This window comes from Lissotriton vulgaris, chromosome 12, assembly GCF_964263255.1.
Source record: "Lissotriton vulgaris chromosome 12, aLisVul1.2, whole genome shotgun sequence".
NCBI lineage: Eukaryota > Metazoa > Chordata > Amphibia > Caudata > Salamandridae > Lissotriton > Lissotriton vulgaris.
In genome coordinates this window covers 168584569-168609849 of record NC_141700.1, presented here as the reverse complement: position 1 = coordinate 168609849, position 25281 = coordinate 168584569, and positions in this window count along the sequence as shown.

Below are 25281 nucleotides of genomic sequence, written 5' to 3'. Positions count from 1 at the left end.
TCGAGGGAACGCTTGTCAATGTCCGATATTGTGGGTAAGGTCAGGGGGTCCAGAAAATCGTCCACGGAGGGCTGGGAGGGCTGGGTTGGGGCCTCGTACACCTGTGCATAATGACGTTGGAACGCCAGAAGGATCTCGGCCTGCGAGCGCACCAGCACACCGTCCGGGTTGATAATATCCGTGATGGGTTTGATTTCGGTGTCCTGTCTCGCCATCCAGGCTAGCAATGCCCCTGCTTTGTCCCTGTCCTTATGCACTCTGGAGGCGTAGGCCCTAAAATTGTACTTCCGGAGGTCAGCGCAGGCGGTTCGGTATTCCGTCTTAGCCTCGGCCGTGAGTACAGCGTGTTCCTCCGAGTCGTCAGGTCGCTTAGTGAGCGCAGCTAGAGCCTGCTCCGAGGTTAGGAGTGTCCGCTCCAAGGTGCGGCGTACCCCAACCACCTGCTTGATGCATTCTCCCCTGGCCACCACTTTAAACGCGTCCCACTCCACTAGCACCGACGACGCCGTGTTCGCATTATGTGTGAAGTAGTCCTGTACGCTGGTTTTGTGTGTGTCTCTGAAGACTGGGTCGGTTAGGCAATCCGTAGGGAGGCGCCAGGTGGGGACCGGTGGGTGGGGGGGGCGCCAGGTTAGGCGTATAATGTGGGCGTCATGGTCCGAGAGGATCCGGCCTAGGTATTCCGAAGAAGTGATCTTAGGGAGAATTGACGTAGAACAGAGGAAGCGGTCTAGGCGGACCCGAAGGTTGTGGGGGATCGAGTGGAAGGAGTATATGCGAGCCAGTGGGTGTAGGTGTCGCCATGCGTCAGTGAGCGCCCAGTGTGTAACCCATGTCCTAAAGAGTTCTGCCTGCCGGGGAGCCGGGGAATGTGCGGGAGGGGGATGGGAGCGGTCTAGGGTGGGGTCCAGCGTGCAGTTAAAGTCGCCTCCTAGTACCCATGGGACCGAAGTGAATTGGGCCAGGACGCCCGTGAGGTGGTCCCAGAATTTATCCTGGTCCACGTTAGGAGCGTAAATGCTGCCAAGGAGTATTCCCTGCCCGTCCAGAATTCCCTCTAGCAACGCATACCTGCCTTCTTTGTCCACCACCCGCCGAAGCACCCGGAAGGGAGTGCCCGGCCTAACCCAAATTAACGCGCCGCGTGCAAACGCTGAGTATTGTGTGGCACAGAAGGTCCCTCGCCATTTAGACTGTAGGCGAGTGAGTTCAGTAGCGTTTATGTGTGTCTCTTGTAGTAGTGCGATATTGGCTGACATGCGTCTAATGTAGGCATAAACGGAGTAACGTTTGCTGGGTGTGTGTAGGCCCCGCACGTTCAGTGTGAGGACGTTAATGTCTGAGCGTGGGACTGCCATTCGTAGGGTGTCGCGGTGAGGGTGGGGGCCCCCCTAGAGTACCCGAAAGTCGCCAGCATGTCTGTGTCATGTGTGTTCCTGCGTGCCAAGCTTCCACAATCGTAGGGGAGGGACTAAGGGGAAAAACAACAGATAAAACCTTGGGTGGGCAACAGTCCCAATACTGAGGATATAGCACCGGAGGTGGCATATCCAAACTAGTGTCCCACTAGGGGAGAAATACAACAAGTAAATGCGGGGGTGGCAGCATGTGTCGCTGCTGGACCTGTGCGCGGGCCGGGCTCCTGTAGGAGAAGAGACTATCGCTCGGTAGCACACACAGTAATTAGACAGAACAGTCTAGGCTCCTAGACGTCGCGCAAGACAGCGGGCAACCATTGGAAGGATACGGCAATCAATAGTTCAATGTTCAGGACGAGGTGTTAGATTGGCTGGCCAGGGTAGCGTCCAGTGCAGGTGCCGCCAGGAGGGGGGAAGAGATTGGGCCAAATCCTGACATCGTTCCATCGCTGTCTCGGTCTTTCTCCGGAGTGAACAGGTGTGGTTGACGTTCCAGGTCTGATGCTGGTGGTGACCTGTGTAGTTCGGTCACCGCTCGTAGGGCGTCTCGTCGTTCTTGCATGATTTGCGTGAGGTCGGGTGACCCCGTGGGGGAGGACCCCTGGCTTTTGGGGCGGCTAGATCGGGCACGGCTCACGCCCCGTCGTCTAGACCTCCTGAAGTCGTTGTTGCGGGTCTTCTGGGGGCCAGGCTTAGGGAGCAGTGGACAGTGGAGTTCAGTCCAGTCTTGTGCTTCCGCCGCCGTGGTGAAGAAAAGGGCTTTCCCGTTGTGGAGCACTTTAAGGCGGGCTGGGAACAGCAGGGAGTACTGTAGATCGTTGGCACGGAGGCGCCGTTTGATTTCCAGAAAGGTGGATCGCCGCTGCTGGACCTCCCGGGCGTAGTCAGGGAACACCATAACATGTTGATCCTCCACTTGCAGGGGGCCCGCTGTCCGGGCCGCACGGAGCACCGCATCTCGATCACGGAAGTGCAAGAATTTAGCCAGCATGGGTCGTGGGGGGAGGCCGGGTTTGGGTGCCCGGGCTGGGACTCTGTGGGCCCTTTCGATGGAGAAGTACGGTGAACGCTCGCTCTCCGGGGTGAACGATCTAGTCCAGGATTCCATATAGGTCAGAGGATCCGAATTTTCAATCCCTTCCGGCAGGCCCAGAACGCGGATATTACACCTTCTCGAGCGTCCTTCCAAGTCCACCGTGCGTTCTTCCAGGGCTTCCACTCGGCGTAGTATCTCTCTCATGTCTTCCTCCTGCATCTTCACCACGGGTTGCAACTCGGTCACAGCTCGCTCTCCTTCCTTCACCCTGTCCGCCAGCTTACGATGATCGTCGCGGATCAAGCCAATGTCCGTCGTCAGGGCGCCTAATCTTTCTTCCATGGAGAGACGAGACATTTCGATCGCTGCCAACACCTGGTCCAGTTTCGCCGTTAGCGTGGGGTCTGTTTGCGACGCATTGGCTTGCGTCCACGTCCTTGTGTGCGGCATCTTTTCGACGGCCGTTTCAGGGACAGCCGTCATCAGCGAGGCTTTTGTTTTCCCCATAGCTGTCGGTAAGCGGGCTACCGGGCCGCCGTGCACTCCGGGTACAGCAGGCCGACGCAGCTGGGCTACGGGCAAGGTCAATGGCAGCCGGTCACTCCAGTCTCCCCAGGCTCCGGGACGGCCCCTCCTCGTCTCAGGGAGCGTCTTCTGGTTCAGGGTGTCAGAGGCGGTCCGAGGTCATCGGGGCCGGTGGATCCGGTGTCAAAAAGGCCCCGTGGGCCCCTCCTGGTGTATGGCGCTGCGTCAGTGGTGGCCGGGAGGGTCAGAGGCCAGGTGGTGGGAGTTCAGTGTCAGCATTGGCTGGGGGGGCCAGAGGTCAGGTGGTGGGAATCAGGCCCCCAGTACGTTGTCAGGGTCAGCTCCCTCGGAGCCCCGGTGCAGCGGCCGCCACTTCGCGCACTCAGGCGCTGGAGCGAGAGAGGTCGTGGTGAGGGAAAGGGCGCGGGCCGGTGCGTACCTCTGAGGGCCGATCCCGCTGTTGGAGCTCCTCGTGGTCCCCGGTGCTCTCTCTAGCACGAACGTTATGCTGCTGCGTCAGACTTTCATGAGCGCCATTTTAGGGTCAGGCACCCGGGTTCAGCTGGCGGTATGTGGCGGTGGCCGCACTCTGGGTCCCCCAGGTAGGCAGCGGCGTATTCTATGGTCTCCTATGGGGTCCCGAGGGAGGAGGGGGCCCCCCCAGGGCGCCGGTGTCGAGCTCTTTGGGAGAGGAGAGGAAAGATCCGCACTCACCGCCCTCGGCGTGGGTAGCGGGCTTCTGCAGTGTCCCGCTCGTGTGGGGGATCCGCTCGTCGGCCCCCCGCGATCCGCGGCGGCAGGCTGGTCAAGGCTGGTGATCGGTTAGGGTCCCGGCGGGGAGACAGCTCCGTGACACCGGAGCCCTTGTGTGGCGTCCGCCATCTTGGGTATCGGGGCGCTGAGCAGAGGACGGCGCCGTCCGGTGCGCCCCCCCGGTGGGTTGGTCTCCTCACCTCCGCAGGCTCCTCCGCAGCTGTCGTTCGATTGCGCTCGCCGGGGCCGCCTGTTAGGGAGCCTTCTCTCAGTGGCTCGCTCTCTCTCAAGCCAGAGCTGCGTCCGCCATTTTCAGGGGTTGGCGCCACTCGGCTCCGGCAGGTGGCAGTCCGGCTCGTGCCGTCCGTCCGCAGCAGTTCCGGGTCCGTCGATGGACGCCCCAGTGCTCAGGGGCATCACAGGCGCTTTCTTGGGCGAGTTGAGGCTCCCGGCGATCTCGGGAATTGGGCAAGATGCTAGCCCGATCGCGGAGCCTCAGCAGGACACAGCCGCCATCGTGGCTAGCTAAGCCACGCCCCCCATCACACACATATAAAATATATACTAAAATACATAACATTATTTAAAAATTTGATATTTTTAACAACTATGGAGCCTATTCGGATGGCGGGCGGATCTAAGTCCTCCCACCATCCTAGCAGGAACGGGACTACCCACCTGCCATGCGGCAGTCCCGCACCCCTGATTATGATGCGACCACCACTGTGGAGGTCTCATCTGACATTATAACATTGCGGCTGGTGCTGCTGGCTGTAGCACCGGCCGCAATGGTAAAATGCCATGTTGTCCATTTCGATGCACAACGTCGCAGGCACCACCCTGTGCCTGCCACCTTGTGCATGGACATGTAGGGGGTACCATAGGTACCCCCCAAGTGCACCCCCCCAACCCCCCGGGGGCCTGCAACGGGCCACCGAAGCAAATCCCAACCAGCCTTTCCATGGTGCATCGCCTCCACGGAAAGGCCTTGAAATCTGAACATCATAATATGGATGGCGGTGCCTGCTGGGCCCCACCACCATATATGAGACCTAGCTCCACCCGGCCGGCAATCGTAATAATTGCCGACGGGCGGAAAAGAGGTGGACGTAATTTCCATCTGCCGTGATACCCACCGCCATCGTAATATGGCAGTGGGTAATTCACGTTATGATGGAGTGACAGTCGCCACTGCCGGCATGGCGGTGGCGATCGTTACACCATCGTAATCACCATCTATATTTCTACAAACAATATTTAACACTTCAATATTTTATAAAGTGATATTACTTACCTAAAATCGATATTCTTGACCACAATACCTTTTCTGTTGATATTTCTGACCCATGATATTTTTACCTTGATATTTGTGCAAATCGATATTTTTACATCGATATTTTGCACCATGTTTTCTATAATAAAGGGCTTAGATGTGCTCACATTTGGGTTGGGCTGGGCACATGGCCTGCATGTAGAGGTATGAAGGTGGGGCAAAAGTAGCAGGACACTGTTAATCTGTCGGCACATTAAACCAATAACATTGGTCAAAACGTTGAAAGATTTAAAGACTATTTCACAGGAAGAGTAGGAGTTCTCCCCATGGATTCTTAGAGTGCATGCAGTGCATTTGTAAAAGCATCGTGCTAGTATGATTGGTGAAAATCTAGTATGGCTTAAGGGCTATTTTGTAGGGTGGTACACGTTCTCTGCAAAAAAATTTGGAGGTAGGTAGCGACGGATGATACATTGGTAAGTACATTTTCAGGTTTGCAGGTTCCTGACTAGAAGTTACTATCAACAAGACTGGTTCTCGTAGAGTTGTACATTCTGTGGGCAGCAACTACTCCTACTGGTTAGTTACAACTGTACAGGGAGAGCGCAGTGAATTCACAGAGGCCAAAGGGAACAGGAGTGTCTAGTAATGGGAAATCCTGAAAGTGAGGCACACATCTTCCAATAAAACACAGGCACACAGAAGAAATGCCCCCGCCGCACAGTCTGCCACTATCATTCATGACATTATAAGGCTGGCCTTTGCACAGAGAAGATTTGGAAACATAGAGCCAGAATTACATTTGGGATCTGTGGCCCAGATGGCCCATTGTCCCATAGGGGAGAAAACATAGGTAGAACCTATAATAGATGTAAAATGGCATATGACTGCACAAAGGAGATGAAGAACGGCTGTGAACGGAACTTCAACCAGGCAAGCCCTGTGTTATTTATTTATTACAGATATATTTTAGGGGTTACTTAACAACCTGCACAGTGGGGCATTCTAAATAAGTTTAAAAAAAAGCTAGCGATAGCTTCCATAGGGATAGAAGGTTCGTTAGCATTAAGAAGGATACCCAAACGTCGATCACGACCCAGTCCTGTGGTGGATCCCACAGAAAGCACAGCAGAACCATGTATACAGAAATAATGTTATTTCTGCTAAAACGGATAAGAATGACTTTTACAGGAATAATATATATATATATAGTAATGCTGATGTTTTGTTGAAATTCACATCATGAACAGTAATCTTATTTACAGTAATGCTACTATTTTTACTGAAACTGATAAGAAAATCATGTACAGGAATTATATATAGCTATTCACATTGTATCACAAATGTTCCAAATGTAACTGTTAAGCGCTCATATACCCAAGGGTCAAGTCCGCGCTACATAAAACTCTATAAATAAAAAAAGATAGCAGAAGGTAGTAGAACTATGGAACCAGCGGAAACAGGATTACTGAAATTTGAGGATTTTGGAGGGAAGAACTGTGGAATGGACCATAATCTTTACCTTATAAACAGTCTTGCAAAAAAAGGTTCCATTTTCATTTTCATTACATCCACAACCTGCCACTAACACCAAAAAGGGCCAGTGTGCAGAGGAAACAAGGCAGAGTACCATATCAATAATACCTCCTCAGGGGTGTACGCTCTTGATGCAATTTGAGAAATTCTGCAATTCAGGAGTAAACCAGGAGCACTACAAGAGTGAGTCACACCTATCCATAGAAACATCTTTGTGAATCGGGTCACCTTGTGGTTATGACTTAGTTAATTGCAATTGTTGTTGATAGGTGTTACTGAGAAGTTATATAGTGAATGTACTGTGTGAGGCTGATTATTTGAGTGTATGAAGGGCACTTCTATTGCAAATGGCAGAGTAAAACTCAGCGGAGCCATGACTATGCTTCAGTTGCATAACACAGTGAAGTGTAAGAGACTAGATTGGATAAGGAGTCTTGTACATGAAATTTGAGTGTGATATGGAAAGTGCAGTTGATTACAAGCATGTCGAACAATAGCGGCTGCTGTGAAAAACAATAGGGGGAAGCGCAGGGGCAACGTGGGGGCGGAAAATAAATACAAAAATAAAAATCACTTACCTGCTGGCTGCCGTCTCGGTCCTCTCCAGCTCTTCTCGGCTCCCGGCAGGCTCATAGAGGCCCTACTCCAATCCAGATGCTGCTCCCATGCTGGTAATACCCAGCATGAGAGCAGAGCCAGGATTGGTCTGAGCGGCCTGGTTTGACGCTCAGTCAGGGCTATGGGAGCCTGTTTCTGTCTCCACCAAGCTGTACAACACAGCTTGGATGGAGAGATCTAAATGCGCATGTAGGTTTGGCCAGCCTAAGACAGCCGGAAAAACCGACATGCGCATTTGCATCAGTACCACCACCCCCCTTCCTGTTGCGGTCAATGAGGATGGCCCAGCCCTGACCCCCCTGTACTTGGCTGAGCAAGGAAAAATACAATTATAACAACATGTTTTATTATCATTTTATTTTTCCTTTGTCCACTGCTGAGAGCAGTGGGGCGACGCTCCTCCACTTTAATGGAGGAGCCGCCGCTGATTTCGAAGCGGCGTGATTTTCAAGAAACTGCTATCGTTGAGCATTTAGCTGAATATTGTTTGTAATGAGGGGTTAGCAACTGGAAGTATCTGGTGGGAGTGCTGTGCTGATGGGGGCGCACTGACAATAGACACAGATAATTTAAGAAGGACCCTAGTCTGAAATTCCTTTGTTCTAAGATGGAGAGGGCTAACCTCCTAACTTTCAACCAAATCAGTACCTTTCTGAGTACCACCTGAAGAGGTTAAGCCATAATATCAACTTTGGTTGAGCATGCGGAAACAGATAGGTACATCAGAATAGAAACAATTGGGCTGATTTAGACCCGGGTGGAAAGAGAATATCCTCTGATTTCATTTGATGGAAATTCTGGCTGTCATAGGGATAGTATGCTTATGTTTTTTACAAGGCACTCAAGCCACCAACATGGCACAGGAACTTAAACCGGTGTATTACTTACTGGAGGAGAATCATTCAGTGGAAGATTCATCACTTTCGCCACAAATCAGTGGATTTTCCATTATGCAAACTCTACATCAGGTTGTGCAGATACTGTTGTAAATCTGTCTTTATGCCATTTCGACTCACATTTCAGTCCTTGATTTTCAGTCAATCCGTTTGAGAATGAGTGTCTTCCTAAAAAAAATGTGTTGTATGTGCACTGTACTCAATAACTAAAATTAGTAGTAATGTGTTTGTGAGACCGTAGTCCAGACATATTCTTGGTGGATGAACTTTACAGGGAGTTGTGAGGATTCACAATGAGTTACCCAGTCTTATAATATAGTTACTGATCTGCATTCTTGTCCAGGCTCAGTCCGAGAAAACATTCCCCACAGTACGGAGGATTAAAAAACAGAATGAAATAATGTAAACGTTTGACTACATGTATTTATTTCAGATTTATTTGCTGGTTTATATAGCGTTTGAATCGACTCCCAGTGGAGTATCTCTGCGCTTTTGGAGCTGGTCGAACAGAGGGTGTGGATAGAGTAAGAACTAGATCTCATTTCTGAACAGTTCGGTTTTCAGTTGTCTCCTGAATTTGAGATGTTCTGTACACTGTCTCAGAGACAGAGGAAGTTTGTTCCATAATGTGGGTCCTGTTATTGATAGTGCTTTGCTCCCATGTCTAGCCTTTTTAGCACGGGGCACCACTAGAAGAAGATTGTTGCTGGACCTGAGAGATCGAGTTGGAATATAAGGAACACATTTGTTTTCAAGGTAGGCGGGCCTTTGTCCATTTAGACATTTATGTATCAAACAACATATTTTAAATTTAGTTCTCTGCCGGATTGAAAGCCAGTGCAGTTGCTCAAAGAGGGGCTTGGATGCATTTCTTGGGGGGGACATTGAGGACTAGGCGGGCCGCCGTGCTCTGAATAACCTGGAGCTTGGCCAGCACACCTTCGTTGGCAGAGAGCAGCAGGCCGTTGCAATAGTTAATCCGACTTAAGACAAGTGCCTGAACTAGAGTTCTCCTAAAGGAATCCGGTAGTAGAGGGAAAACTTTGCGTAACAGGCTAATGGTGTGGAAGCATGAACCTGAGATGTAGTTGGTATGTTGTTTTAGTGATAATTCTTGATCCAAGCGGATCCCTAAATTCTTCACGACCTGCTTGGGTTCGGGAACTGCTCCAAAGTCGTGCGGCCACCAGTCTGGGGTCCATAGCATTTTAGCTTCTCCAAACAACATAACGTTAGTTTTACTGACGTTGCACTGAAGGCAGTTGGAAGACATCCAGTGTGCCACTGCCTTCATGCCTGATGAGAAGGTGCTTCTTACTTCAGCGGAGAGAGTTTTGAAGGAGAAGAGGAGCTGCGTGTCATCAGCATATGATACTGGGATGAAGCCATACATGCGCATCACTCTTGCCAGGGGTGCCACATAGATGTGAAAGAGGGTCGGGCTTAGACAGGAGCCCTGTGGCACCCCTTTCGAAATCTTTACCTCAGCTGAGCGATACGCAACCATGGTGACACTCTGGGTGCGATCGGATAAGAAGCTCCTTAACCAGGCGAGGGCTTTGTTCTTGATACCAGCGTTCGACAACTGATTGGTCAAGATGGTATGTGACACGGTGTCGAACGCTGCCGACAGATCTAATAAAACCAGGATCACTGAGAAGCCCTTGTCCTGGTACATGTGCAAATCATCAGTGACTGACAGAAGGGTGGACTCCGTGCTGTGTTTAGGCCTGAACCCTGACTGAGAGTAGTCCAGGCCGCCAGCGAGTTCGATATAACTGGACAGATGGTGGTTGACATGCTTTTTGATCAGTTTCCCTAGGAATGGTAGTAAGGAGATGGGCCTGAGATTGGCTAGTTCGGTCCATGGGATGGCAGTATTTTTCCTAATAGGTCTAACAAGGGCTTGTTTCCATTCTCTAGGGAGATTTCCTGAGCTAAGTGAGCGGTTCACCAGTTTTTCAATCATGGGGCAGAGCTGTTCAGTCAGGGCGGGCATTATTATGGCTGGGATAGTATCATCTGGACTTCCACTTTTGATCTGTGAGGTTAGTGAGGAAATGTATTTCAAAGAAATGAGAGGGAAGGTGTCTAATGTGTGTGTGTCCTGCTTCAATTCGGCATCCACCTGAGGGAGCGCTGTGTCTATGGTGATTGCCCTATTAGCGCTGACTATTTTCTCATAAATTTTGTCAATTTTATTGGTGAAAAAATGGGAGATTTCATCACATAGCTGTTGAGATGCCAACTCAGAGGATTCACATGCTGCTGGTTTGACAAATGTTTGTAAAATTTGGTACAGGACCCTGGGGGAATTCCCTGCGGCTGTGATTTGTGAGGCAATATGGGTTTTGCGTGCTACACGAACAGCTTTATAGTAGATAGATAGTGAATCCCAGTATCTGTTCTTATCCTCTGCCAGGTGAGAGGTTCTCCACCTCTTTTCTAGTTTCCTGGCGGTTAGTTTTAGTGTCCTTAGGTGGTCAGAGAACCAGATTTCTTGTTTGTTAGCTGGCCGGGGTTTGAACTGTTTCAGGGGGGCTATCTTATCTACAGCTTCCTTAGTTGCCCTTTCGAATTTTTTGAGTGCGGTTTCAATATTTTCATGGGGGAAGATGGAGGGAGTGTTGAACTTCTCCTTGAAAGAGCTATCGGTAACTTTATGCCACTGTCTAAGTACACTAGGTAGTGAGATCGGGCCTGAGGGGGTGGGTTTGAAGTAGGGAGTATAAAATTTGACGATAAAATGATCAGTCCAATTAACCTAAGTTGCAGGTAGGCAGGAGACTGACGGGGAGTTAGATAAGATCAGGTCCAGGTTATGACCTGCCTGATGTGTGGGCCCACAGTTGCGTTTTATTAGTCCTAATAAGGACAGGTCTGTTAGTAGAGATTGCGCCTCGCTGCAATCCAACCTTTTCGCTGTGTACATTAAGGTCCCCTACTAATATGAAGTCGCTATCATTGTTGACATGTGGGGCAAATAGCTCAATCAGCATGCTGGGGAAATTCGTGCATGGTCCGGGAGGACGATATACTAGGGCACCCTTTTGGCTTTCTTTGGGGACAGTATTATTTTAAAGACTAATAATTCAATTTCTGGAGTGCTCAGCTCTTCTAAAATCGAAATGTTGATATCTTGTTTATGCACAATAGCAATCCCACCACCTATTTTGGTCTGGGCTTTTATTTTGGAAATAAGGTGTACCGTAAAATAAGATTTTTTTGGAATGACCTATATTTAAAGCCCATTTGACATAAACGCCTTGTGTAGTGCATAGTGTTTGCGCATTCACTCACGACAATCTGGCTGATAATTGCACAAAGTAGCAGCATCACAATGTAGATATGTGTAGAAATTCTGGCTGATTTTTTCCAAATACTAATTTTCCTTGCCTATTGTAAAGCACTCTAACATCGATTTGACTTGTTGTACGCTATTTAAAAACTCAAATAAATTATGAAGCTCCGTCTACGCAGCGATTGCATGAGATGAAAATACACATGTACGGCTATGTAACAGGTGTTTGGCTGAGGAGCTGTGTCCCTGCTTGAAATGTGAGCGTGAGCGGGAGAGTGCATCTGATTGGTCAGATTGCAGAGGACTGTGAACACTCAGAATGTTGAGAGAGGATTCCTGTCAGAGGGAGGGCAGTGGCGCTGCACAAAGATTTCTGCCCGGAGAGAGAGAAGTTGGCAGGGATGTTAGATGGGGGTGGGCTGCAGGGCGGAAGGTAATGTGAGCTATTTTAGGAATGGATCTCGTCAGGTGTCTCTCAAGCTAAGATGCAGAAGGAGGTCGAGAGGCTTGGATTCTAAAATATTAAGTAGGCCCGTAGCCAGAGGTACATTTTTAAGGAGGAATGGCCCTCAGCTATGACTTAACATTAAAGCTCTGCATTCTAGGTTTGGTCTTTCCTAAATACTGGTGGTACGTCTGATGGAGCAAGGACTCGTAGAAAAGAGAATTGCTCGGAAGCAATCCTCTCATTTAACTCCCTAAGATGTTAATTAATTGTGTATTGTGTAAAATTAATGCACACCACATAAAAGCGAAGGTTAGAGAAGCTTGCATATGCGTTTACTAACGATAACCATTCAAACAAACTAATAAAAACGCTTTAACAGCGAAATCTTTACTGCACATGCGTCAACTGCATCTACGTAATATGACATATTAAAGCTTGGAGGGAAATTCTTGCACATGAGCAAAAGGCACTAACATGTAGTATTGAAGACTTGCGTGCATGGCATCTGGTTAGCTGAAACGGAATCAAGCTATTTAACTAATGCTAATGCAGGGAAAGTATTAATAAGTAGAGGGGGTTAGAGTAAAGATGGGTGGCATACAGTGAAACCATTTATTATTGAAAGTAACATCTGTCTTTCTGACTTTATCACTAGTGCGCATTTGGGCCTCTCATGTATGTCCAAAGTGAGCTGAGTCACGTGGGTTTCGCGCATGACAACTGAAAATCAGCCTGCAAGAATGACGTGTTGGTCAAGAAGAGTACAAGGCCACAGTCTGCCTGAAGCTTGAGAACCGGCAGTGAAAAAACACCTAAATGAATGAGACCACATATTAAAATTAAACATTTGTTGCAGATGTAAATGTGAATGTGTGTGGGAAAATAAATTATGAATTAAAAATTAAGGTGTTGGGTTTGTTAACAAAGGGCTAACTGAAAAGAGTGATGTAAGCATGGTGTGATGATTTCCCCCCCTTGCCTGACCAATCAGAAGTAATATTTTTACGATATTGAAACTTTCTTGGGTGGACATGAGGAACGAAAAGGTATAATTGAGGTCGTTTTTAGTTGGTTAGAGAGACATTGATGCTGAATGCTGCAGAGCTCAGGATGCTGTCAGTGTAGTGGGTGATGCTGGGAGAGATTCTGTAAGATGCTGATGAAGAACAAAATGCCAAACCTATCATTTTAACTTAATTGGGTTGGAAAGAAGATCGCAGAAGAATCTCCAGGAGAAAGAGAGTGTCAGAGAGGGGTGCGATGTGATCGTCGGTGTTAGAGAGGTCATCTATCTTGTCCTGAAGTCTTTGTCTCCTGAACTATTCCAGGGGAGCCCTACGAGCCCTTTGGCCAGGGGGTTGGTCTTCACACCATCCTAAGTAATTATAATTTTGTGAATTTGTAGATGTTCTGTTCTCTCTGTCCTCTTCTTTCTGAGCATAAGTCATTGTAAGTCTGAAGTATGTGTTGAGGATTTGATTAACCAAATCTACTCTACTATGAGTGACGGTGACTGTACTATACTTTGAAGTGGTTCACATGCAATTCAGTTAGATAAAGACCTAAAACTTACACGGGTCTGTGGTTATTTACTTTAAGATGTAAAAGTTAAAATTAAGTAGTTTTTCACCATCAACTAGTTTGACTAATAGTCCATGGACCAGAGTAAAGAACTTTTTGATTTGTGAAAGGTTGGTTAAGAGTAAGGAATAATCAATCTGGAAGGGTGGAAAAATCATAAACCTTGACTCCAGTGGTATACTCAATTGTGTGTGTTTATGGGCCCAGGTGAGTATATGGTATTGGAGTATCTGTTGTTTGTACGCCTCTGGATCACTACTAAATCACGACCCCCAGAAAATCATGATATAAGAATATCGAGGACATTATATTTAAAGGTAAATGCATACAGGGAAGTATAGATTCACTATTCCTAAATCCACATGTACATACCTAGAAGATATAGATATATTCTGTAGGTACATATATGTGGCATAAGGAGTAGAAAAACTGTACTTACTTAAGTGTCGATATTTCGATTCGATATTCTGTCATCGATATTCTAGTTTTGATGTTAAGGGTGCACACAGTGTGATTCTATGAGAAGGAATATATGGATTTCTTGAGGAACATATTAAAGCACACTCAATCGGTTTTTCACAACCCAACATCAAATTCTGTCAATTAGATGTGATTTAAAGTAGAAGGATGTAAAGATGTAAAGTAGGCTGACTGACAGCTTTGTGTATTTTAAGCATGGAAGCCTATACTAGAAATGGAAGATATTTGCTTGCCGAGGGATTGTTTGCTATTACTACAGGTGCATATTAAATTCAGCTTCATGTTATGAAATAATTAAGAGACTGCCAGACAATTGCGTAACAAAACCTGAACCTCCCCCCTGCAAAGCACATAGAGGCCCCCCCCCCATCCTCCAGACACAGTCAGGAGTTCTCAAGCCCGCCCGTGCAAAGTGCCAGAAGAGATAGGGGGCCCACCGTGGGCTAGTGTTACGCCACTGCTGCCATATTTAAATGTACACTAGAAAGCTAAATCACCTCCTTAACAAAACTTTAACTTCTCAGCAAGTAGGTTGTAGACATGTCTGATATGCTTTAAAAGAGAAGGTGTCAGCAGTCATTGTAAAGCAATATGTAAAAAGCAATGTTTGATCCTATTAAAATCTTTGTTTCCATGACTTCATAATTACAAAACAAAATGCGCTTCATTTCTGCTTTCGCACCTTCTGGGTTATATTGAAATATTGAAATATTTGTACAATTAATTTACAGGTATTTACATTGTTGGTGAATTAGAAACAAAACAACACCATACAGCATTTGTTTCGCACTCCCTGTACACAAGGCCACTGTAATTCAGCGATTCTGCTCATAATTATGAATTTACCTAATTCACCACATAATCCATCATCTGCTGCATGAACAGCAAGTTTGAACAAAAAAACACATTTTGTTTCTTGCTCAAACAGATAAAAAGTTGCAAAAAATTCTGCATGGTGTGCAGCTGTGCAGTCGAAGGTTCTTTACAAAGCTTGAAACCTTTGCCCAGACAGTGCTAACATGTGCAAAAATGACTAAATAATGAAGTGATACTATTAAAATGATGCCACATTAAAATGGATAATTTGTGTTTTCTTGCCACATTTAGTTAATATTGCTGAATGATTTAGGCCCCCTTACCGAAGTTGAATACTACAATTAGTGGCTAACCTGTCTTTTTATGGCATTCGAAGACTATTTTATGCCAATTTTAGTATTCAATAGTGTTCTTTTTGGGAAGGCTAGTGCATGAAGACTACTGATATGTGAGTGGTACTTCTTGAAAACTAACAGAATACTTAGCACATACTTATTTGTAATCGCATAGTCTTCATTTACAATGCAGAACATTTAGTGAATAAAAACAATTTGAATACTACTGGACTTTACCCAGACTACTATTAACATTCTATTCAAGCTGTATGCTGAATGGTATATCGGTGCCTTATTTATTATACAGTATTGATGCCTTATTTATTATACTATTGTGGTGTTTGTGTAGTGTAGGGTCGTGTTTTAGGTTTTAGGGTAGTGCTCGGGGGTCGTGCAAGATAGTGTTTTAGTGTGGGGACATGACTGGAGGTCTGGGGAGAGTTGTGCTGGGAGTAGTGTTTTAGGGTAGTGTTGTGGTGTTTGTGTAGTGTAGGGTAGTGTTTTAGGGTTTAGGGTAGTGCTGGGGGGTCGTGCAGGGCAGTGTTTAAGTGTGGGGACCGGACTGGGGGTCGGGGGAGGGTCGTGCTGGGGGTAGTGTTTTAGGGTTTGGGTAGTGTTTGTGTAGTGTAGAGTAGTGTTTTAGGGTTTAGGGTAGTGCTGGTGGTCATGCAGGGTAGAGTTTGAGTGCGGGTACTGGACTGGGGGTCGGGGGAGGGTCGTGCTGCGGGTAGTGTTTTAGGGTTTGGGTAGTGTTGTGGTGTTTGTGTAGTGTAGAGTAGTGTTTTAGGGTTTAGGGTAGTGCTGGTGGTCATGCAGGGTAGAGTTTGAGTGTGGGTACCGGACTGGGGGTCGGTGGAGGGTCGTGCTGGGGATAGTGTTTTAGGGTTTAGGGCAGTGTTGTGGTGTATTTGTAGTGTAGGGTAGTGTTTTAGGGTTTAGGTTAGTGCTGGAGGGTCGTGCAGGGTAGTGTTTGAGTGTAGGGACCGGACTGGGGGTCAGGGGAGGGTCGTGCTGGGGGTAGTGTTTTAGGGTTTAGGGTAGTGTTGTGGTGTTTGTGAATTGTGAGTAGTGTTTTAGGGTTTAGGGTAGTGCTGGGTTGTCGTGCAGGGTAGTGTTTGAGTGTAGGGACCGTACTGGGGGTCGGGGGAGGGTCGTGCTGGGGTAGTATTTTAGGGTTTAGGGTAGTGTTGTGGTGTTTGTGTAGTGTAGGGTAATGTTTCAGGGTTTAGTGCTGGGGGTCGTGCAGGGTAGTGTTTGAGTGTAGGGACCGGACTGAGGGTCGGGGGAGGGTTGTGCTGGGGGTAGTGTTTATGGTTTAGGGTAGTGCTGGGGGGTCATGCAGGGTAGTGTTTGAGTGTAGTCATATACCTTTCTATCCCTGATGTCAGATGTCCCAAGGCAGGATTTCCAGCTGCTGGGAAGGGGATGTATGTGACTTGTCAAGAGTTTATTGTATTCTCTGTTTTTATTCAGACTGACAATTCCCTTCAGTAGGAGGTCCTGGACATGGAATAGGGCGGGGACAGTGCAAAACAATCCAGGGAAGTTTAGAGTTTGCATGCTCCTCGTTGTACGCTGTCAAAGTGGGTGTTATGTAACATGATAATTAGCTCTGGGTACATGTCGTCAGACCTCAATAACATGTTATACATTACTTTAAGTCACATATGTTTTGAAATAAAATGATCATGCATGTTTAATACAGTCCTGCAAAACACTGCTGCAGCCAACGGTTTTCAAGATCACTTTTGGCCCTTTCATTGCTTGAAATATACAGTTCAAAGGGCTATTCATCCATAAATTATGGAAACTAAATAACTCAGGCTGCAATTATTCCTGCCGCACAGCGCGGCTTAGTTTGACACACACTGCTGCCAATAATTACGGGGGGCGGGCCGCCCTATCAGCAGCCGATGCTACTGGCTCACAGCCATGGCATTCACCAGGGGCACCCAGGTGATAGCTATAATCCGGATGTGACCGATACTTGCCGTCACGTCAGGAGGAAGAGGAAGTGAGCATTGAGGCAGAAGCGGCGGGACACTCAATCTCCGAGTCAGGGAGTCCTCGCCGTGGCATGCAGCACTGCTGTTGTGCGCAGCGCCGCAAATTACCAGCGTTGCCAGCCAAGAGACCAGGGGGATTTGCCAAGAGTGACACCATGACCTGAGTTAAATTTCACTGTCACCGGCGCAGCGACACAAAAGTGCCAGGACACACAGACACTCCAGTGTCGACTCATATGGCTGCCGCGCAAGAAGAGGCATCAGTGATCATCACGGGCGGCGGTGCAAACTAAACTGCGGCCAAGTGGCAGGGGGGACTCCAAATCCACAAATTCGTTTTCTAGTGCCAGCACGATCAGATGCCTTCAGGTCGGTGTCTGACTGGGGTCTAATTTCCTGTTTTACATGATTAATGTAAAATAGCAATGCGGTACTCAGATGTATGTCTGTTTGCCAGTAAGAATGATGTTGGGATAACTGTAGCCAGAAAGAGGTGGGGAAGTCTTTCAGAAGTGGTGAGAATATTTAAATGGTAGGTGGACACGAACTGTGGTGTAGAGAGCCATCCGAGGGGATAAATAAACGGTCGGAGACCGCTCGGGGTCTTCCACCCAGCAAATAACCAACGGTTTGACGTACCTTGATTTGAGCGCTGCTGTGGCCTACTTCTACGTGGCCCCGGTGCGCTACATTGGCGACGAGGCCGGTCATGCTCCACGCGTGCCCGCCTCTAGTTCTCTGATCACCGGAGCATCAACAGAGCCCATCGAGATGCTCCGCTGCTGCCTGACGTGTTGCTGCCCCAGTCGTCCCAAGTCGCCGGAGCCGGTCTCGGAGCCCGCATTCAGGTCCTGCCGCTGCTCCCGCTGACTGAAGCGAGAAACACCCTGCGATCCCTGCCGCGCTGCACCTGCCCAAACGTCTCCTCTGTGCAAAAGGGGAGCGTGTTTTCTGCTGGCGGTGTGCGCGGTGGCTAACGCCATGAGTGCTGGGCCTGCCTAGGCCTTCACCTGCTGTGGCGATTGCAGGAATGCTGCCCCTCCCCCCCCTCTGGTGGCTGATCATCGGCATACTCCAGCCGGGACGTATCCCTCGCAGCCTCTGCCCCGCTGCCAAAGCTGCACCTGCACATAGCTTTGAGGCCCCTGCACAGGCCCTGGATCTCGTCTGGCCCCATGACCCCCTGTCCCTACGGCTGCCCGGCACACTTCCTGAAAAGAATTAAAAAAGCAAACAAAAAGCTCAAGAAGGAAGAGGGAAAAAGGGGAAGAAAGAACCACCCTTAGGAAGGAGGAGCGTCAAAATACAGCATAGACCACGTGCCCCGGTTTTCCTCACCCAGAACCCCTCAATCAGCGCACAAAAGGGTCATCCACAGGCACAGCCCCACACACGTGGACCAAGCCACTTCACCCACACTGACACGCCTACAAGCCGGCATCTGCTAACCATGTGTGGTCACATAACAGCACGCACACACCGCACAAGCTCTACGCGCCAAGACTGCGCCATCACTCCGGCGAACAGACTCCTTGAGCAACCAAGCTCCAGATGCTGCGGCGGCCCCACAAGATGGAGGGAACAATCCAGTCAGGGGTGCTAATGCACCACCCCAGGGCACGGCCACATGCCACTGTTCAGCGATCCCGCCAGAGTGGCCCCACGATGGAAAGCATGGGTCGGTCGCCCTAATCATTATTTTAAGGGCACCCGGGAAAAAGATGGCATGGTGAAGCGGTCACTACTCATCTACTATGGAGGCTCTGAGATCTACAACCTCTTCGAGACGCTCCCCAACACAGGTGAAGACGATGACTACGAGGCGCCCTCAACAGGCATTTTGTCCCCCAACTTCACCCCGACTTTGAAAAGTTTAAGTTTAGACGAGTGTCGCAGTCAGACACAGACTCGGTCAATATGTTTTACGCATGTCTGCGGCGGCTGGCCAGCACATGCACCTTCACGGATCAGAGGGAAGAGATAGGGGACCAAATAATCCTACGATGCCGCTCCAAACTATTGCAGAAGCTGATCCTTCATCAGCCTTAAATCTCGCTGGACGAGATCCTTGTCTTGGCTCGGTCGCACAAACTGTCAGATGTTCGGGTGGCAGAAATGGAGACTGCCCTACAGACACCCGTCACTGTCCTGCCTGCATGCGCCAAGGCACGTGTCCAAGGAAGAAAAGGTTGAAGCAACCCAACGGCGCCCCAACATGACTCGCCCAGCACCAAGAATGCCGCCCGGAGGGCAATGTGGCCACTGTGGGTAGGAACACCCAGCGGCGGCCATCTGCAGGGCGAAAGGAAAGACGTGGTCCAGTTGCGGCAAGGTCAATCACTTTGCGAAAGTATGCCGCAATGGTCGGTCAAGGCACACCACGTTGAGGCCCCGGGGCATGTTGCAACGCCTTCGCCAAGTCTCCATCCACGACTCGTCATCAACAAGTGAGACCCAACAGCAGGAACGTTGCCTTGCACTCAAGGAAGATGACTACTACCAAGTATTTGTGGTGTCGTACATCAGCAGGACTGGCAATCGCCGAAGGCCACCACCCATGTGCTCTATTTTGGTGGAAGGGACGGCTGTCCAGGGTCTCATCGACACAGGTACCTCTGTCAATGTGATGGACTTGGAGCAATATGACCATCTGTCGCCACGGCCCCTGCTCACACCATCAAAGGCTCAGATCTACACATACAGAGGGACGGATCCACTTCCCCTCCGAGGAGTCATTCATACCAGAATTGTAAGCGGAAAGCACACCACGGAGATCATATTACACATCACGGAAGGGAAGAAAGGCAGGCTGCTCAGCTGCCACACAGCTGAAGACCTAGGGCTAGTCTTCTTTGCCCACCAAATACATGACTCCCATGCCAAAGCAATCCTAAAGCAGTTCCCGGCACTGTTCACTGGACTGGGTAAACTCAAAGGGAAAAGAGTCAAACTCCACATTGACCCCACGGTAAGACTGGTCGCCCTAAAGCATAGGAGAATGCCGTTTAATCTCCGCCCGCAGGTGGAGGAGGAGTTGAAAAAGCTTGAGGACCTTGACGTGATCGAGAAAGTCTTCGGCCCCACCCCGTGGGTGTCCCCGTTGGTCGTTGCTCCCAAACCCAAGCAGCACCGGAGCCATCCGGCTCGGTGTGGATATGCCATTACCTAATGCGGCAGTCAAGAGGGAGCGCCACATTACGCCCACCATGGACGACATCGTGGCAGACCTGAACGGGGTCAAGTGGTTCTTGAAACTAGATCTAAATGCGGGATACCACCAGCTGGAACTTGAACCTGAGAGTAGATACATCAATATCTTCTCAACGCATATTGGCCTCCGGCGGTACAAAAGACTGTGTTCCAAACGCTATCAGGGAAGCACTGTCAGGGCTGCAAGGTGTGACCGGGCCACCCTGAAGAGACTGGAAGACAGCGGGCTGACTCTTCACAAGGCAAAGTGTTTGTTTTACCAAGAATCTATCAATTTCTTTGGGTACACTTTCACAAGAGAAGGATTACAAGTAGACCTCAAGAAAGCTGCAGCCATCCGGGGAGCCAGCACCCCGAAAAACCCCACGGAAGTGAGAAGTTTTCTCGGCATGGCCACATACTGTGGAAGATTCATTCCGAACCTTGCTGCCCTGTATGAACCACTCCGGGCTCTCACACGCCATGACCACAAGTGGGAGTCAACCGTAGCCGACAATGCTGCGTTTAACAACATCAAGGCAGCTCTGCTGGACAAGACAGTAATGGCCTACTTCCACCAGGGGCGGCGCACTGAATTCAACGTTGATGCCAGCCGAGTCGGCCATGGAGCGGTCCTTCTTCAAGAGTATAGCCCAGAAGCTTGGAGACCGGTAGTGTACGCCAGCAAGGCCCTCAATGACACGGAAATAAGGTATGCCCAAATCGAGAGGGAGGCCCTAGCGATAACATGGGCATGTCAACATTTTCACATGTATTTGTGTGGCCAGTAATTCCTAATGGTAACGGGCCACAAGACCCTGCTCCCACTCTTTGCAGGATCATCGAGGCTAGCACCTTCAAGGATAGAACAATGGGCGCAGCAGCTGCAGTCCTACAACTTCAAGATCATCTTTCGTCTTGGGGCCCAAAACTCGGCAGACTACCTCTCACGCCACCCAGGATCTATGCCAGCTCAGAAATCATCGACGGATGCATCCCAGTCCGAAGCTTTTGTGAAGATGGTCTTGCAAGGAGCGTGCCCCATGGCCATGACACTTGAAGAAATTGGCTGTGCCACCACCGAAGATGAAACACTGTCCAGAGTAAAGACGGCGCTGGTGGACAAAGGCTGGACGCATTTCATGGATGGAGCCTGAACTCTCAGGACTGAAGTGAGCCACGCTCGCCAATAGAGCTGGCAAGTGCGTAATGAACTCAGTGCGGGAGAACAGGGAGTCATTCTTTGAGGACATGTGATTGTGATCCCAGGAAGTCTGCAGAATCGAATACTCCGGCTGGCTCATGTTGGGCACCAGGGAATGGCTAAGACAAAGGCCCGGTTGAGGAACAAAGTCTGGTTTCCGGCAATGGATTCTATGGTGGAGGAAATGGTAAGGCAATGCCATGCCTGCACTATCATGGGGGGAGATCCGACTCTGGCACCGGTGATCACTGAAGAACCCAATACCCCCTGTGGACCAAGGTCAGTCTATATTTGGGAAGCTTCCTGGATGGGCGCACCATGTGGCCGGTTGATTCTTTCTCAAAGTTCCAAATATAGAAATAGTGGCTTAAACAGCATTTACCCATGTCCAAAGAGTCCTAAACAAGACATTTGCAATCATGGGATTACCAGAAGAGGTTCGGACAGACAATAGGCCACCATTCCAAGGTCAAGAATTTCAAGAGTACCTGGACCAAAAGGCCATCCATCACCGGAAGATCACCCCGCTGTGGCCTCAAGCCAATGGTGAGGTGTAGTGCCTCATGCGGAAACTTAATCGAGCCCTACACATCGCAGTGGGCCAAGATGAAGATACTGAAGTCGCAATAGATCAATACCTTAATGCCTACCGTCAAACGCCTCACTGATAACACCACTGGGTTTGGTGCACTGACCCCGTGAACGTCAAATTCGTAACGTCTTTCTAGTTTCTTTAAGGATTCATCCGGCAAAGAAAGAAGTCAGCCTCAAAACACCTTTCTAGACAAATCAAGACGAGTGAAAGTGATGTGACGCCATCACCCAAGTGTCCTCACAGGAGAATTGGCAGTCTTAGAAAGAGGAGTGCGTTTAAAAGACTTTGATGTGCCATTGCTGGTACCCGCTAGAACAAGCGAAGCTTCATGGTCCTGACGAGAACTCCACAATTGGAAGGAGTTCGAAACGCGTAGACCAGTTTATTTTTCTGCCATAAGAATGTCATGTACATGTCTAAATTGTCAGACTTAGAACATTTGTGTGTTAAATTTGTATTCTATGGCTTTGATTTGAAAGGTTGGAAAAAAAGTGTCAAAAAATAAATTTAAGGTTATAGGGTGAATGCTGGTGGTGTGGTGAGTGAATGAGAAACAAGTATGAAAAGAATGTGAGAATGGTAGAATGTTGAATGGATGAGGTTTTTGTATTAATTAAGATTTTTGAGGTGTTATGTGTAAAGATTAATGTTTTGCAAAAATTACAATTTTGATATGTGAAAAATGCAATAAAAGTAAAAGGATTTATTTCAGACTGAAAAGGTAGTCTATGGCACATATTGTTGGAATCTCGATTTGGTCTCTCTAGAGTAAAAGAGCAGAAATAAGGCAGCAGTATTGGCGTGTGTTTAGTTCTTTATATATCAAACGCCTCTCAGCACGTGTGCTCCTTCGCATCTGCTCTTCAAGAGGCCACCTCATGATAGCATCGCAACAGATCCCTCGTGGGTGCCCCCGGAACGGAACAATGATGCTGTCCGAGGGAGAAGAGCCATGATAAACCAAAAGGCGAGCGAATCCCGTCGAGCCAAAGGCCACAGCTGAGAGTGGGAGATTGTGTAGTGGTCAAAGACAGGCACCCCGACTGGAAGCTCAGGACACCCTATGAGCCAGAAGAGTGGACTTTGGTGAACTTCGAAGGAACTATGGTCACGGCCCAAAATGGCCAGCAATCGGTCACGACTCGAACGTGACTCACTTCAAAAAGATCGACAGTCAAAGTTCGAGTCAAGAGACTGAATACCCCGAAGACACTCCAAGTCTCACCCCGCCTGGCTTCCCAGGTTTGCTGAATTCTTCACTAAGGAGATTGCCAGGGGATCAGGAAGAAGCTAGCTCTGAGAATGATCGGCTCCATCAAAATGTGCCGACGGGGTCAACACCATGCACCACAGCAGACGCTGTGGTCAGTTCCAGCTCGCGGAGCCAGAAGTATGGTGTCTGGCCGAATCCGGTGCTTAGCCAAAAGACTGAAGGACTTTGTATGCACCTCCCCTTGAGTTTGGACTGCCTAAGATTCTTTCACTAAAAGAAAGGAGGGATGTAGAGAGCCATCCGGGCTCTCCCCTATGTTGTTACACTTGCCCATGCATCCATACACCCCTCGGGACGGGCTCGACCCGAGGGGATAAATAAACGGGGGGATAAATATACGGCTGGAGACCGCTTGGGGTCTTTCAGCCAGCATCTAACCAATGGTGTGGCGTACCTTGATTTGATTGCTGCTGCTGCCTACTACCACAGGGCCCCTCCGCGCTACATGTGGGATAGGGCAGACTGAGCAGCTCTCACCGCCATTTCACTCACCCCAGTGAAGCCTCAGACTGAACAAGTCCGGCTTGGCTGCATTACATGGACATGGGTGCATGTGTCTGGGTGTCATCAAAACACAGCGCTGTCTGCAGATGACAAAACTCCCCGCCAGTAGCTTGCAGAACAATTGACCTCGTTTTGATGTCGGCACCTTGATAAGAGAGGCTGCGGTGAGGTGAGGTCTGATGTGGGTTAGATGGATAGGTTTCTGATGGATGATCACTCTCCCTTTGTTCATGCTCCCCGGAGCGCTGCAGCTTGCCTTCACTTAAGGCCAATGTTTATGCAAAAGTCCCAGGAGGCGCTGCATGGGAGTAGAGACCAAGAGTGACTGTCGGCATTCCAGGCTGTCTCTCGAGTCCTGCGGATCCCTCGGAATTTAGTGGATCGAGAGCAAAATGAAGTTATGGGGTTCAGCAGGTGAAGTGAACGAAGAGACTTATGGAAGCGGGGCTCCATGCATCATAGGTGGCAGTTCCTCTTCTCCAACATGTGACGTCATGGTGTGGGGTGCAGTTATGGTACGAGTTTCCTGGCCATGGGGTGAAGCGAGTGAAGCACATTCTGCTTATGTACGAGCTGCTCTCTGGCCCAGAAGAGATACAAAGAGAAAGCACACATTTTACCTAGGCGAAGTAACTAATATTTAATTTGCTGATAGCCAGTTTGCCGACAGTAGGAGGATGAGCGGGCTGTGTTGTTTCAACATCAAGTGTTCTACTCGCTGAGTCACCATGCCGCCTCTCAGGGGCGGCTCTAAGCTCATGGCGGCCCTGGGCAGGGTGCGTAGGTAGGGGGCCCCTGAAGGACTAGGTAGGGGGCCCCCGGAGGATCGCAGGCGCGGATGCCAGTGAAGAGGGAGGTGAGGGTGTTTGGAAGTGGAACAGAGCCGGAGGCCGCCAAATCCCTGCCAGGGGCCGCCACGCGAATATGTATCCATCCTCAGAAGATTATTATACTAAGGATATATATTGGCATGGTGGCCCCTGGGGTTTGGTGGCCCTGTGCAGGTGCACAGCTTGCACATGCCTAAGGCCGCCCCTTCGCCTCTGAGTGAGTGTTGCAACAGCACAACAGTGCTTTGTGGTACCAGTGGTAGAACTACTGCAGCTGGTACTACCTCTCCTGAGAACATCACCAGCACCAATAATAGCGGTGATAAAGTAGACTACCCCAACGGTATCCACTGCTTACCACATGCAGCACAAAGCTAGACATACACTGTAGATGCGATGCACACAGACAACACCATCAAAAGCAACGCCCACGAAATGTTTACACCAGCAGGTTTCTCTCAGCTGTGGTTTACTTCAGTACTAATTAACCCAGGCAATGTCCTAAAGACATATTCATCATTCAACTTGCCCACCTTCTCACATAAAAGCTTCACAATCTACATGAAGTTACAAGGCCGTCATTCACTCACCTAAGATTTACTTTGGCTTGGGTTACTCGGGCCGACTGTAAAATAGTTAATCAAATGTAGTGTGCGCAGTGAGC